This window comes from Vollenhovia emeryi, unplaced genomic scaffold (assembly GCF_000949405.1).
Source record: "Vollenhovia emeryi isolate VEMERY1.0 unplaced genomic scaffold, V.emery_V1.0 DF939120.1, whole genome shotgun sequence".
In the NCBI taxonomy this organism is placed as follows: Eukaryota; Metazoa; Arthropoda; class Insecta; order Hymenoptera; family Formicidae; genus Vollenhovia; species Vollenhovia emeryi.
Genome location: NW_011967246.1, coordinates 3,340,860 through 3,357,357, shown reverse-complemented (window position 1 = coordinate 3,357,357; position 16,498 = coordinate 3,340,860). Strand labels below are relative to the sequence as shown.

Genomic DNA, 16,498 nt, shown 5'->3' with positions numbered 1-16,498 from the left:
AGAGAGAGAGAAAGAAAGAGAGAGAGAGAGAGCCGAGGGGCAGCCTCGAAGTTTAGGAGTTACGCATACTGATTTGTTGTTGTAAACACATCGCGAGATACCGATAATCCCGCCAATCCTGCGCGACGATAATGGGCGCGCGCGAGCGCGTCGCGGCTGCATTCTCGCGAGCGCGCGGGGCGCTCTCATGGCCACGCGTTGCGTAATCAGCGCGACGGAGTGGTCACGCCGCCGCGCGAGGTACAAAACGAACAACGACAAACAAGCGGGCGTACACGCACTCGCGCTGGCGCGCCGCGTGAATACCGCTGCGCGTTTCGGAGCCCGGACTCCGCCTCGGCCGGTCTCGGCCGCGCTCGGCCGTCCCCGACGCGAAGTAGCTGTCTCTCTCTCGCGCCTGCGTGTTCTTCTTCCGCGTACTTTGCGAGGATACCGCGCGTTTCCGCAAAAACGGGCCGGCGCGGCTGACTAGAGTCCGCCCGCGGTGAGAAACCGCGCCCTCCCTTATCTTTTTTTTTTTTCTTACTCTCCTTCGATGCCACGTTGTAAATTGTCCTCGAATTAAGCCACTCGCGTCTCGCGATACATTTCGCTCCCGTAAATTCGTACTCCTCGATAAACGCGAATTAGGAGTTTGCGACGGGATAACGCGAGATTGTGCGCGGCAAACATCGCTTCCCCATTACCCCCCCCCCTCTCTCTCTCTCTTTCGGCTCCGCGATGCATCGACGACTTAATAAACACGTCTTCTATTTTTCTCCGTTTCTCCCCCTCTTTTTCCCTCGCTCTCTTTCCAGCCGGGCTCTATTCTCTCTATTTAGTCCTTTCCTTTTTCATCTCGGCTGCTCCTGCCGGTCGCAAGAAGGCGAGAGATACGGATCGATTAGAGGAACATTCCGCTGAGTCAGCTGCTCAAGGATGTACGTGTCCGGTCGGCGAAATCACTCGTGCCGGGATTCCGTCACGGTGCAACACGCGCCTCTTATTTCTCTTTTCGCCCTCTCCACCCTCCTCGCCCGCCCGCCCGCCCCCTCCCCCCCGTCCGTCGCCAGCCCTCTCTGGCCTTTCCACCGCGCACGCGCGAGTGCGGGAAGGAAGACCGGCGCGAATATTACCGCGATTGCGACATCCGCGGCGATTCCCCCCGAGTCCGCGATTTACGTGACTCGCAGCCGCGATCTCCGTCGCCTTCGCGCTACTTCGCTAGGCGCGAAAGGGGCACGGAGGGGAGAGAGGGGGTAGAGGGAGAGGAGGATAAGGAGCAGCTGAAGAACGAGAGGCGGACGCGCGGCGGCAGGGAAGGGGGAGAGAAAATCGCGCGCGGCGAGGACGCGCATCCGGCGGTGACGCGCTCGTCCTACAAATAGGGGGTTGGCTGCATCGATTGGCCGTATTTCGACGACAGGATCGAGGTCGAAATCGACGGGAAGAAAGAGAAGAGGAGGCGCGAACGGGTCGAGAGCGCGCCGATACGGAATGCTCGCCCCCGGACGAGCACGATCGAGGAGCAAAGTTTCTCTCTTCCCAAAGTTCGCCAGACTCGCGCGTTCGCGCACCCTACGCGGCCTCGCCGGTCGACGCGACGTCACGGGACGCCCTTCTGTCGCGGTTAAAAGTTAACAGGGATCAAAGTACAGAAATTAGAATGCACTCAGAAGAAAAGAGTGTCGGATCTACTTTTCCCGAGTCGAAATTTACGTACGATTTTGACGCTTTTAAGGATAATTTGCACCTACATAGAGCGATAACCTACTTCGATGACGCTACATTTTTTACTCCTTCCTTGAATCTTTGATTCTAAAAATTTACTTTAGCTCCTACTTAAAAGGACCTACTTTAATGCTAAATTGGCACAAGTAGCAATTTCCAACACTCAGTTTTGAAGTAGGAGTAAATTTTGTACTCGCGATTCGACTTCTTTTACTGTCTTGGGTTCTACTATACAAGAGAATAAAAGGTTCAACGTAGTCAAAATTTCGACTCGGGTTACATACTCGAATTAAACTTGTAATAAATTTTTACAAAATTAAAAACATAAATTAACACGTTCGTCGTTTTGTGCATACGCAACAATCTACAATCTTCTTAGAAGCATCTAATAATTTTACATTCCAACAATATTAGTCTTATTTAAATTCCATAATTGTCACTTCAAGAATATACAGAATTATTTTGACAATGAAATCATTTTAATCATTATAATCCTTGGAAATATGTTACTTTCTATCCAATGTTGTTTCTTTTCCATTCAAGAAGATTATTCTTCGATAAGAAGCATATATTTTTCTCGATTGAATTATATAAAATCGCTTCATTCAAGTACATTTTTCTTCCTTCAACGCAATATAATCTCGTTTCAAGATTTTCACGTTGAAACTCGACATATTTTCAAAAGAAAAATACTCTTTTCTTCTGTGCGGATTGTATGTTCAAATCGGACCTCGGTAATATTTGAATGCGCGCGCCGGTTTTGCCTTTGACTTTATTTCGCTGACGACTTGCGAGTCAACGAGTTTTCCCGTTTGCTTCTTATTTAGTTCGTTTTTAGAGTATTGCTACTTGAAAAGGCCCGATGCGAGGTCGAGACGTTGTAACGAATTTGATAAAATGTGCCAGTTGAGTCGACAAGCCGCCTGCCATTTAATTTTTAATCATCGCTAGCCGACTATAAGCGACATTCTTCCTTCGTGAAACGCAGAAATCGACGGGCGAGGGCTGTGGCTCGGTCCCAGCCTCTCGCGCCAAGTCTTTCGTGGATATCCTCCACCGCGTGCGACTATAATAATCAGGGCAAGGAAAACGCAAGGCCGTAAGCGGCGCGATTACATCGTTAATTAGCAATTATGCGATAGCGCACGAATGCCGCGGCGACTCCTTCGCCGGCTCGATCGCGCGCCGTTTCTCTACATAGAATCGCCAGGTCGTTCGAATTAAGCGCGTCCCATTGAGAAAAAAAAATTCCCTCCGACGCATATATCGGCACTGACATTTCGTCGACGATAATTTTACTCGTCACGGAGACGTTCGGCGCGATCGCTTCTTCCTCCCTTCCCGCGGGAGCGCGATAATAATAATTCGAGGAGGACGAACGCGCACTCGGATATCTATTCCCTGTCGCACCTCCACCCACTGGGGGAGTGCCAGGATGCGCTTGGAACGGCGGGCTTACACATTCTTTGACGCACACGCCCGCATATGCGTCACGAGCGCGCGCATACGAGGTGTCCGCGCGGGCATGGCGCTCGCAGGCGGACGCGCGCAATCGGAAATATCGTTATTAATTTGCCTCCGCGGAATAGAGGCGATTAATAATGCGGGAAGCCTTTCGTCGGGTTTAACTTGATTATTTCTCGCCGCCGCGCGGCCTTAACCGAATAACAGCCGCGAACGGCTACTTGCAAAAAGACAATTAACGTGGTGAGAAGCCACGATGGGAGACGCGGGGAGGGGGACGTTCTCTATCTCGGAAATTATTCTGTGGGCGCGTGATGGAGTTTACCGCGACCGAGTGTCGCTTCGGATACGCGGCCGTGCGGGCGGGCGGGGTTTCCCGGTACACCCTGTATATCTGGCGCGTGAGCCGGTGTGTGTGTTAGCGAGTGTTGGTGCGCGCGTGTATGGAAGCGCCGTCAGTCAGCGCAGGTACTGCTCATTCCGTTAGCCGCGGCGTGCCACCAGGTACGGCGGAGTTAACGGAGAATTTTGCGACGCGCGGGGAGGGGAGCGGGGTGCCGCGGGCCCTGCCGGCGCGGCCGCGCCGCGCCGCGCCGCGCCACGAGCGCGCACAGCCGCGGTGTCCCACATTTTCGACGCTTCGCGAGGAGAAGCGGCGGCGATACTCCCGATTCGCACGCTCGCGCACGCCCGGGATTAACCTCGAGTCAGTCTAGCCAGGCCGATTCGCAATTATTCGCCGCGTCCGATTTCCACGGGAGCGCGCGGACGCTCCGCGAAAACGTTGCGGCTGGTGCTTCGTTTGCGCGAATATCGAACGAAACAAAAAAGGAAGGAGAGAGAAGATTCGATCCCCGCCGACACACGCGCGCGCCACGTTTAAGAATCCCTCGCCGTAGTCTCGACCCCTCATGCGCGCTCGCTGCCGAGCGGCCATCTTTGTGGCTCCGCATCCCGCTCTTCCCCCCGAGCCCCCGGCAGTCCTACATCTCCCAGCCCTCTCCGGTGTCCCTCTCGCTCTCTCGCCACCCTCCCGGCGACGGCGATGACGACGCTCGGCCTCGCCGCGCGCATTGGCGCCCATCCCGCAGAAATTTTTTCAGCCTCGCAAAAATTTCACGAGCCCGCGCGGACGCGCCGCGACCGATTTCCTACGCGGACGTGCGTTTCTTACTCGTACGCTCGCGCGATCGGCTCGGCGCGACTCGACGGCGCTCTGTACGATTCGAAACCGCAACAACCGCGCGAGCACACAATAGCGCCCGAGGATGACGTGGGATTAATTGAAGCGATCGTGGGGAAAAACGGAGGAGTTTTACGAGTTTTCCTCGCGCCGCTCGCGCGACGTCGTCGTGCGTGACGCTCGACCTCAATGGACGTGCGCGCGTCAAGGGGAGGGAAAAAAAAGGATCGCAAGAAACGCGGGCGATCCCGCGAAAGGATGTCGCGGTTCCGGTGACTGAATGTTGCACGAGGACGGGGCACGCCGACGGCCGGGCAAAAAAATAAAAGAACCCCGGGGGGATGCGAACGGGGCTCGCAGGTACGGGGAAAAAAACCGAGGGGGCGGCCGACGTTTTGGGGTGGGCAACGGTGCATGGATCGAATCGCTCTATGGGAACGAGAAATTGCGTAGGAAATCGGCGGGACGCGACGCCGAGACCTCTGATTTCACGCGGCGACAGTCCGACGTGACACTGTCGAATTAGTCATTACAGCCCGACGATCCGTGAACCGGGTTCCTGAGAATATTTTCTCTCCGCTCCGAGAACCTCGCCCTGACAACAGCACGGAGAAACGTCCCGCGTTCGATATTTTTCTTCTAAAAAAAATCGTCTCTGAAAATACTTCGGGCTACACTTGAGATTCGTACACCCACAGAAAGAAATTTCCGGATCTCAACGCTATTGCACTTGAATGTATCATAAAATAGGATCGCTAGAGCGCCAGTCACATTTATTACAGAGAAAGGAATATTTTGATCTTAAATGAAAAGTTCGTCGAATCGTCTTTTGTTGAATGTCGTAGTGCCAACTTCGTGCGTCGTAAGATGGAGTGAAAATTTGTTCTGAACGCAAGAATCTATAAGCTTACATTTATATAAATTACTCTTGTCTCAATATAGTAAATCAATCTTTTTCATTTCGACAGGGAAGAATAAGAATTATTGATTTTATTTTGATATTGTCTTATTTTTGTACTCAATGAGGTTGCGAGAATTATAAATACGTCAAGAATATTTTTGTCTCGGCAACAGAAATCCTTTCCGAGGGTGTTTCCGAAAAGGTTTCGGAATTATTTAACAAATGAGCGATATCTTCCTCGTCAGTGATTAATTATCAGACGAGTAATAGAGGGAAGTCCCCTGTTATGAGACTTCCAATGTGAGCCAGCGAGTTTTCAACGTCCAAACTCGATCACGAAGCTTTTCTCGCGACGATTGCGCGATCTAATGAATTTTCCATTAAACGGATTTCACTTCAAGATAAATTCATGGTGGGACCAATAGACGATGCTTATTAATTTCACAGAAACCACGCTATCTCATATTAGAAACTAGTCTCATAATTTTCTCTATTATTCCAGAACTGGCAGAAATCGACTGCGATAAATATCACCTCAGCCCAGGGTTTAAATGATGATTTTCCAGAAGCGTCGCGCGCTCTTCTACGAAATCGCCACAAGGTTTCGAAAGTGTACGTGGTATTATATATACCACTCAAACGGATATTCCCTTCTGAGCGAGGAAACAAGAATATCGTGAATATTCCGAGAAAATTCTTTGAGAACGAGTATATATCCTAGCGCTCCTTTTTCTCGGAACGAGATTAGAACCGAGAACGTTCTATACTTGCTGACCCGTCCGTTGTGGGAATAGCGAAACCCTTCCCGCGTCTTTCTCGCCTCGGGTCCGACGAAGACCCCAGAGCGGGAGGTCAATTGTATCCCGTCCCGGTCAGGCACCGTAAAGAAAAACTCCTTTGAAAAGTCGCAAAAACTTTGCATTCTATCGTGACTGCTCGGCGGTAATTCCTCTCTTTTCTCCCCTCGGTTGGCCAACTACCTGAATTCGACCCTAGCCTGCATACCTGCGGGCGCAAATAACGGCAGGTGTAACTAGGGCGCGACATCCACCTCGAACTTGTAGTCGCACGGCGTGTAGTCGCGGGAACAAGTGTACACGCAAGTGCAGCGGGGTTGCAAAGTCTCTCTCCCTCTCTCTCTCTCTCTTTCTTCTCTTCACGTGCGAACGCGAGGACAAAGGGAGTCGGCTCGAAAGAGCGGTCCCCGCGAATAAATCCTTGCGCCCCACCCCAGCCGCGACCTTCGCCCATCGCCGTTGCGAGGGAACGAAAGAGGGGTTCGTCATTGTTGGATATTCGACACCCTTCTGCACATGACAATTACAGAATAATGCGCCACGACGCGCCCGGAGGGCCGCGTCCAAGAAATGGAGGCGACGTCATTCGAAAATCGATCGACTAATTGAATCAAGGACTCGGGAAGAGGAGAAAGGGGCGAGCATGAATGCACAGAGATTCGGGACAGCGCTCCGATTCGGAACGACCGTCCCGACGAAAAATTATAACGTAACAAACGTTGGTCACTTCAAGGTAAAACGTCAGTAAAAAAGCGCGCCTGATTATTCCACGTTGTTGAATCCAACTCGTACATTAAAATAACTTGTAATTTACATAATACAACCCGAGTCGACATTTTGGTAGAATTTTAACACTTTTAAGGATAATTTGCACCTACATAGACCAGCGATAACCTACTTTGATGATTTTTTTACTCCTCCCTTGAATCTTTAATACCAAAAATTCACTTTAGCTCCTACTTAAAAGGACCTACTTTAATGCTAAATTGGCGAAAGCAGAAATTTCCGACACTATCAGTTTTCAAGTAGAAGTAAATCTTGTACTTGCAGTTCGGCCACTTTTACTGTCGTAGGTCCTACTGTATAATAGATTTAAAGGTTCAACGTAGGGTCAAAATTCCGACTCGAAAAATAGATATAAATATGATACATATATATATATAAACTCAATTATATCACTTTCATAATTACTAAACGAGACGTCAGATTTACGCGCTGAGAAATCACGTACTTCCAACTTGGGAAACGTCCAAAATTAAATCAGCTCTTAATTACGTAAAAAGAAAGAAGAAGTAGGCGCGATAAGAGACAATAGTCTGGGATATCTTCTCTTCGTACGACCATAATCGCGCTCGCGATGCACGAACGCACGCAATTCACCCTATCTGCCTGAAAATCAAAGCTTCAACGAGTTGGCAAGAGTGCAAACCGCTGTCCGAGCCCCGACATTCTTGTAACAGATACATCCTGACGATCGCGCGGTTGTAAATCGACACACGTAATAAACGGAAAGGCGATAAGGGAAGGGAGGCGGATACGGCACGGCGGTTGTCACCATTGCACGGACAAATTTCGTAAACGCGTGTCCTCTACGCGTTCACTTACGAAACGAGAGTCCACGATAAAAAAAAATCCCACAAGACGCGATCGGAATTGGACGGCGCTTTTGACGGGACAAAATTACATTCACTGATTGTGAGAAAAAGTCCCACCGTACCCGCAGAAAAAAATTTCCAGATCCAATGCTATTACACTTGAATGTATCATAAAATAGGATCGATATAGCGCCAATAATGTTTATTACAGAGAAAGGAATATTTTAATCTTAATTTCTAAAATCGAGAAGCGTCTTTTGTTCGAATATCGTGGTGCCAACTTCATGCGTTGTAAGATGGAGGGACAGTGTATTCTAAACGCAAGAATAGATAAACTTACATTCACACTGACAACTAAATTTAAAGAAATGCACGTTTTAATTTATTATTTTTTAAAATTTAAGTTAATAAGCTATTAGGAGCCACCCAATGAATAATTTTTTGGAGTAAAGTAATATTTTTTGGATTAGGATATTTTTTTATCAGTTTATACAAGTTACTCTCTTGTCTCAATATAGTAAGCCAATCCTTTTTAATTCGATAGAGGAGAATAAGAATTATTGATTTTATTTTTATACTAAATGAGGTTGCGAGAAATATAAATGCGCGAAGAATATTTTTTGTCCCGGTAACAGAAATCCTTTTTGAGGGTGCGTTTCAACCAATTAAATAGCGTCTCCGATGGTTAGCTTTTCCGATCAAGCTACGGACATCTTCGATGAAATTTGATCGGCGAATCGATTACACTCTTCGTCGGATGTACAATTTAATCGAACATGTCCGTTTGTTCCTACGTAATTGGATTATCCGATGGTATTTAATCGGATATCTTTCCCAGTGCTGGAGCGAAAGGATCGTGTACTCGTATGAAGGTGCGAACGATTCAAAGCACCCTGCGTAAGTTCGCATGACGCGCCGGGGATTACTTTTGATAAAGCTCGCCGGTAATGGGTTCGATAATATGGATTTTGACACGGTCCAAGTACGACTGAATGTACATTAATTAACGAAAGGAAGCAGGAACGGCGGAGAGATGCGTAATGCTATGATTTCAGCGCACCGTGGAAGAACAGGAAAAAGGAAACCCCCGTCGCTTTATGGTCGCGATACACGGAAACCCCTTTCCTCGGTTCAGGGAACACCCCCCCAGTTCTTTTTTTTTCTCCTTTCTACACCAAACTCTGCATTATTCAGAGAGAATATAAGTGGAGAAAATAATCAGATAATGCGGTATGTGCGCGATACAGGGCCAGAAGTCGAAAAGTTGGGCGGACTTTCCATTCCACAGGTCAAAAGCTGCGCAGGTAAAAGACCCGTGGGGCGAGAGATTAGACCTGAGAAAGTCTCCTGGCATTCCCCGGGGTCGCGAGACTCCCGGAAACGCCGGTAAGATAAAAACGAATTAACGGCGGGCTCGGAATCCTCGCTGGCGCGCTGAAGATGGAAAAATCGAGGCGTACTCGATGCGTAACGTATATATTAACCCCGCGCGCTGTCTATCTACGTTCTCCCCCTTCGCAGACTACCATCATCATCATCATCGTCGTCATCGGCCACCATAATTGGCGCCGCTTCAACCCCTCGCGGGTACCGCGATAAAATCGTCACGCTACTCTTAATCAGGAGGGAGGGCGAGAGCCCGCAGGAAGTCGCATGTAAATTCTCATCGGAACGCACGTGGGTACGGAACGACGTGTCGACGCTTCGCTGCGTGCACGCACTTGTCGCCCGCGTGTATCGCCGCCCTTCACCCTCTCCCCTTCCCACTTTGCTGTTCGGATCTACTGCACTTTTCACCAAGTCGAGACACTTCGAGACATCCTCGAACGACGAGGGTGCGATCGGAAGACTACCGCCCCACCTTGTTTTCCCCCCCCCCCCCCTCTCTCTCTCTCTCTCTCTCTCTCTCTCTCTCTCTCTCTCTCTCTCTCTCTCTCTCTCTCTCTCTCTGCAGTTTCGCCGCAGGACAGTGGAATTTTCCGTCTCCACTGCGTGATGTGGATTATACCTTCGAGGAATTTAGAGCTGCAGGTGCACACGCTGACCGGGTTTACTTTTTTCGTAACAATTGTGTCCGCGCTTTAAGGATTCCAGAGCGTACAATGAATAACGATTCTGATTCTCTCGATAACCGGAGAGGCGAGTGATACATCAATTAAGCGAAAACGAATCGTCGTAAAGGGGAGCGTGGAAAAAATTCCCCGAGGCCCAGTCGCACCAACGTCACCTAACTTTAGCCCGACTCACTTCCGTTTCCTTTGGAAAGAGACGAAGGTGGGAGTAAAGTTACGTTGGTGCGACCTGACGGTCTGACAATGAGAGAGACTCGATTTCGAAGTCAGCCATCGGAGGAGGGCGATTCGATGACTTTTTGGACGGAATCGCGACTCGGGAGGAAACGCAACGTACTTTCCACGTGCACCGGTCGCACGTGTAACTTGTACAACGGAAGACCCGACCCCCCCACGTTCTCGCTTCTCGCCGCCAAGGATTTCGAGACCGCTCCGGACATCCGGATTCCGAAAGGGAGTTTCCAGAGGAGACGGTGTTTACGTAACTGCGCACGGGGTGTCATTATCGGCTTCTTCTCCCATGGAGAGGCGTGGCGACGGAGCCTCCTTGACACCTCGTGTGCGGAATAAACACTCGAAATCCCGCGCGAAGGCCCTCGGCGTCGCGCGGCGCGTTGCGAAACGCGGAGCCAAGTCCAATCGGGGCCTCGAGTGCGTCTGTATCTTCAAGATAACGCGAATCCCCCCGTTAACTGAATCGAGATAACTCGGATAGAGCGACCGCGCGCGGCGGAGATGCCTGTTTATCGCCGTGAAACTTGGCTTCCAAGACCGGGGGACACAAAATTTCGAGCGCGTTCGTTTATCGCGCGATAAGGACGATTTCCCAAACAGAGGAGGAATATTAAGATAACTTCTCTTACCCCGAGGAGCTCGCTACGCTCGGACTTGCGCACTTCCCCCCCCCCTCTCTCTCTCTCTCTCTCTCTCTCTTCCCCACACGCCACCCGCCCGCGTGTTACGGCGCAATTTTTCCTCCCGCTCGAAAAATCGGCCGGGAAAATCAGGAGGCGCGGCACTGCGCGTTTACACGCACGCACGCACGCCACGCACGCACTCCGGGCATACGAGGTACAAAAACTCACCCACACACCGGCAGCACCCCGACGTGACTCACGAACACGCCGCGCATCCAACACAGGCAGAGCGCGCCTCCTTCTCCGAAGGAGGGACGGACGGAGGCGCGCGCGCGCGCGAGCGCTCGCGCGCGCAGGGGGGCACGCGCACAGGTTGCACAATTCTCGTTATCACACCACAAAGTCGCGTCGACGGACTTAATTACCGGCGCGAGCGTATGTGCGTCCGTCGGGCTGTTCCTTCTCCCCTCAGGCCCCTCCGACGGAGAGGAGCATCGAGCGCGCCGAGAGGGACACGTGGCTCCGCAAGGGACGTAATTCCGTGTCGCGGCCGGCCGGGGCTCCACCTGTTATCGCGTTGCGTGCCAAGGGCTGCGAGGGCCGAGGCACGGAGGGAAGTTGATCGTGAGCGGCGGTCGCGAGGAAGGAGAACGGAGCGCGGAGCGGCAACGAGTATACGCACGCACGCACGCGGCTTCAATGAGCGCGACTGACGACGGCGAGGGGGAGGATACCCGGCGGACGGACGGACGGACGGACGGAGGCGGCCGAAAACGGCCGGAGACGGCCGAGCTCGGCCGAACGAGGCCTCAAGTCGGCCTCGACACCCCGGGGCGTATCGGCGCCTATGGGCAGCGCCGTGGCCGACCGCGCGACACGTCCAGGGAGCGGCGGCGGCGGCGGCGGCGGCGGTGGCGAGCGAGGGGAGGGTAATGGGAGGGCAGGGTAGAGCGAAGCACGCCGGGGGAGAGAGGGGAGGGAGATGAGAGAGGGGAGGGATTTACGCAACCCTCTCCCGAGCGAAAAATCCACGTCGAGAAGCACGCCGCCCGTCGATGCGCCGATAAGCCACGTAGTACCCTCTCGGTCCGCGCTCTCCGTCTCTCTCTCTTCCTCAAGGGGGTAGGAGGGAGGAAGAGAGAGAGGGCGAGCGAGTTCTTTCTCTATCGCGGTTTCGCTTCGTGGAAAAGAAACTACCTCGAAACTAACCTCTTCCGTTCTGCCCCGCCGATTCGCCGCCGTTAACCCTTCCGACGCAGCCACGTAGGAGTGCGCGCGCGCACAGCGTACATACTCACACACGCGCGCGTACGTAAACACAGACACGCGCGCGCGAGCACGACGTGTACACTCGCGGCAACTCGCGGGGCTGAGCAATACCGCGGACACGAACGGCCACCCAGGCCCGAGGTGGAAGAGAATGAAAAACCCGAGATGGGTACAAGGGTCAAACGTTGGAGCGGAGGGAGGGAGGGTGCGATGGAGAGAGAATGGCACGAAAGCAGAGGGTGACGCGCGCGCGCGCGGCGGCGGCGGCGGCGACGGTGGTGGCGGCGAGGGGAGGAAAGGGGGGCGCAAAGAGGTGTATACGTGTCGCGCGAGGGAGGAAATGAGAGAAAGATCGTCTGGTCGCGCTGGCGATATCGATTCGCGAGGGTGGCTCGCGATGGCAACGACCCTCGCGATGTGCCATCTCGTTTCGCGAGCGGAGCCGCCGCCGCCAAACGATTCGCACGTTTGCCGAGCTTGTCGACACCGCCCGGTCGTGGCCGACGACACCCGAGTGCGCGGGCACACCTCGGCTCCTTCCTCGTAATCGCCGTCGAACGGCGAGAACTGGCGAAGGAAACGCGACGCGGCGACAACACGCGAGTAGGCGCTGGTGGACAAATTAGATGTACCGCCTGGTTATCGTAAGACGCGTGCGTCACGACGCACGCCACACGCACTTACCTTGGCATCCTCGCGGGTGAACGAGGACGACGACTACGACGGCGGCGACGACGACGACGATGACGACGACGACGACGACACGGGGTGAGAGGGAGGAGTAGAAGATCCGTTTCCGTGGCGCGCGCGTAAGGACGTGCAACTCGGGGCCCGTGCGCAACACTAGGACGCCATGTCAGCAAGTCGAGGCGCGGACGGACTCTCTCGGGGCAGATACGTACACGTACACGCCGCGAGCCACGCACACTCGCGTCGGGCGACGTGCGCGAGAGCGAGACGGTAGGCGCACGCACACTACGCCGCTGACCAACCCGCGCCAACCGTGTCGGGGAATTTCTGCTGCGCCACCGAACGGCCGTCACGGAACCTCGCCTACGCCCGCCTAGCCAGCCACGGACGTGTCTTCCACTCGCAGTACCCTTCACCGTCGCTCGTGCAGCGCAGCGCGCACCGCGACACGCAGGCAGCCAGCAGCCAGCAGCAGCGAGCGCGACGCGCACCCGCTCCGACGCAACGAGTATACGTTCGCCTTGCCTCGCGAGCGCGCCCTCGTTCAACCGAACGAACCACCGTGGCGGCGCCGACGACGGCCGAGTCGAGTCGAGCCGAACCGAATGCGGCCTCGCCGAAGTCGAGGAGTCGGGCGCGCGCGCGCGCGCTCGCGCTCGCGTGCACGCTTCGCACAACCTCCCGCGAGAGCCGCAAACTTGTGTACCACCACCGCCGCCGCCACCTAGAGACGCGACGCGACGCGACGAAACGAAACGAGCCGCGGAGAGCTCCCCCACTACACCCTCTCGCGCTCTCTACCCTGGCGGCCGCTCTCGCTCGCTCCCCCACCCCCGCGCACCCCCGCCCGCTGCCGCCCGCCGCCTCTTTCTCTCCCTCGGAGTCCCGTCTCCGTTTCGCGCGCGCGCTCGCGCCTCTCTCTCCGTCGCGAACGCGAAACGCTGCCCCCTCCCTCCCCCTCGCTTCACCCTCTCCCATGTGTTGCTTCTTCCTCGCGTCAGCCCCCGCGAGGAACGGACGCCCCTCTCGTCTCCTCTCGCATTCTTATCGCGCGCCGTCCCGTCCTCGTTCGGCAGCCGTCGAGACTCGCTCGCCTCGCGGTTCTCGCCTCGCCGGGCCCGTTCTACTTCGGCCCTCACCCTCGATCACCCTCGAAAAAGGGCACTTGCTCTCGCCCCTTTGTTCTCACGCTCTCGGATCTCGGGAGAGAAAGAGAGAGAGAGAGAGAGAGACTGCCGTGACGCCCTCGCGTCGTGGCCTTCCTTTTTCGAACGCACCCTCCTCCCTTCGCTCCCCCGACCGCTTCGAGAGTCGGGAATGCGCGCAGCGCCGACTCTCGTCGAGGAGAGCGCGCGAAAAGGGTGCGGGATAAATGGGCGCGCGAAAGGAACGCCGTCGCGAACTTGAGCGCGCAGGGTGGCTCCCCGAATTTCTTTCGGGCCCGCTCCTCGACCTTCAAGTCGACTCGGTTAACCGAGAAACTTCATCCTCCGTCGCGAAAGCGCTGACCATTTCGGGTGGGTATGGGGGCGAGGGTCAAGGCGGAGGACGAGAGAAACGGAGACCAAAGTCCTTTCCTGCGCGGAGGAAGAGGGTGGGGATGGACCGGCCTCTGGAGCGTCGCAGGGATGCGCGTGGAGAGGGATGCGAGGGGGCGATTCTCCCGCCATCTCCTCCCCTGGCCGCGGGACAGGAAATTCGCGAGCGCGGAACGCGAGGGCGAGGGAGGGAAGAGCGAGAGAGAGTGAAAGAGGGCGAGGGGGTGAAGGGGGAGAGAGAAGGGAAGGTGCGCGGAGTGTCGTCGCGGGTTAGTAGCGTGAGCGCCGATTCGCGCGCCTGCGCACTTTTTTCCGCCAGGCGGCGGCGGCGGCGGCGGCAAATCGCATTCGTCTCTCTTTCTCTCTCTCGCTACCGCCGCCGCCGCCGCCGCCGCCGCCGCCGCCGCCGCCACGAGGTCGGTTCGCAACGGAACCTCAAGTTGTGCGCCAACCTACCCGACCACTGTTGCGTGTCCAGCGGCAAGTCTCCTTCTGCCGGTTCAAGTTGCCCGCTGATGATGTTTCGCTCCAGAGCAATGTTCCCCTTCACCCGTCCGAATCCCACGGAGTCGACGTCCCCCGTCGAGAGCAGCACGACCGGGTAGCGCTGTGCGAGCCGCCGCGCCGCGTCGTCCCGTCGGCGCGAAATTGCTGCGCTGGCAGCAGGACCGTGACACGCTCAACCCCGACACGCGTGCCTCGCGTCGCAAATGCGCTGCCGTTGCCACGACTTCGCGTCGCCCGCGCTCCGCGACAGTGTCTCTCTCTCTCTCTCTCTCTCTCTCTATCTCCTGCCCTCTCCCTTATCGCCTTCGCTTTGCCCCTCCACCCCTCGGCAGTCGCGTTTAACGGGACGCCCGCGCCAAACGAATGCAAAAGGGAGCGCTGGCGCGGTATACGCATGCAATGTATTTTTGTATTATCGCAGCATGCCCGAGGGTTGCTTCTCTCTCTCTCTCTCTCTCTCCCCGTCTCTTTCTTCTTCTCGCGTGCTCCGTTCTCAAGCGATACAACGGCGGAATCCTCGCGAGATCTTTTCGGTCGACTGATAAAAAAGCGGCCGAAGCGACCGCCTTGTCGCGATGGACATGAGAGTGGCGTACAGTCGGGCAAAAAAAAGCGCTTGGAAGGGGAAGCTGCGGAGAGAGATAGGGACAGGCGGAGGGAGAGAGAGAGAGAGAAACCTCAGGGCAGCGGCGATGGCGGTGGCGGCGACGGCGGCGATGGAGGGGGTGAGGATGACGATGCTAATATCAAGGGGGGGAGTTGGAGGGTAAACGGGCATGTAGACGGCGTGGGTCGGGGTGAAGGGGAGACGCCACCATCTCCGACGCTGACGCCGCCGCCACCGCCTCCGCCTCCGCCACTGTCGTTTGACTCTTGCGGCTACTGTTGCCGATCGCCTAGTGTCCTTGGCTCCGCTCTAGCGAGAGTCTAGTTCTAGCTCGGAGCGCGCGCGCTCACTCGCTCGCTCCTCGAGAAACTCGGCTGGCTCTCCTACCGCTCTCTCGTTTGCGCCCACGGCCAGGGCTGTATCGCTCGGGGCTGCTTTGCCCCGCTCCCCCCTTCTTTCCGCCTATCCCTTCCCGATGAATCCGCTCTCGCCTTCTCTCTCTTTCTTTGTCCTTCCGACGTGTCCTCTGTCGCAAGACAGCCCGCTGGATATTGCGCAAGCCCTGGGCCGTTATGGTTATTTTCCTCGAGGGTTAGCGTCTCGACATTACGACTCTATTTTCGTTTTCCCCGCTTTCTCCCGTTGGAGAGTAGATAATCCTATTCCTTTCGTGTCTACAGCTATAATGGAAAATATTTTTAATGGCGAAAGTATACGGCGCATTTTACGGCACGATCTTAGCAACAACCCTGTCGGTGATCTTCGGTGCTTCGCGCGGCCGTCTCGTGCCGGGATCCTGGCCCCGGCGCGTCTTAGGAAGCTTAGAAACCTCAGCGAGAGTAGAAAGAACACTTAGAGTAGGCGAGCAAGACGAAGGGAGGGAAGGGAAGTGACGGCAATGGCGTCATTGCTTGCGCGCGCGGAGAAGAAGGAGAGGGAGAGAGGGCTGTCTTCGCGTTACATCGCGGAGCGACGAGAGGGGGGGGGGAGAGGAGGACGCAGGGAGAGCCAAGGAGTACTACACGTGTCGCTGCAGCGCGGGGTGTTGACCCCAAATAGCTTTTTTAACGTGACGTAACCGCGAAAGGGTTGAGAAACGGCCGTGGCGACTGCCGACGCGACTTCGCCTCGAACTCGGAAGAGAGACAGAGAGAGAGAGAGAGGGGGGGGGGGGGGAAGACCGGAGCCCTCCCGGTTTTTCCCGGGCCTCGTCCCCCCCCTCCCCCCCCGCCCCTTTCCTTCCCAGCCGGCCCCCCGGTTTATGGGCGGAAAACGGACCTTTCGTACTTCAAAACTCCCCTCCGCGTT

General features: G+C 55.2%; 1 protein-coding gene across 6 annotated transcripts in view; it reads right to left on the bottom strand.

Moving 5' to 3' along the window:
- LOC105570632 (protein tramtrack, beta isoform) overlaps positions 1-14,972 on the bottom strand; it is a 49,494-nt gene extending 34,522 nt beyond the window's left edge. For 2 of the 6 annotated variants that reach the window (XM_012027983.1, XM_012027984.1), the window contains exon 1: positions 12,533-13,152. The gene's annotated coding sequence lies outside the window, so the exon portion shown is untranslated. Of the gene's footprint in view, positions 1-10,807; positions 11,377-12,532; positions 13,155-14,532 lie in introns of those variants that run through there. The other 4 variants (XM_012027982.1, XM_012027980.1, XM_012027985.1 and 1 more) reach the window with 4 other exon arrangements.
- Between the last annotated feature and the right edge of the window lie 1,526 nt (positions 14,973-16,498).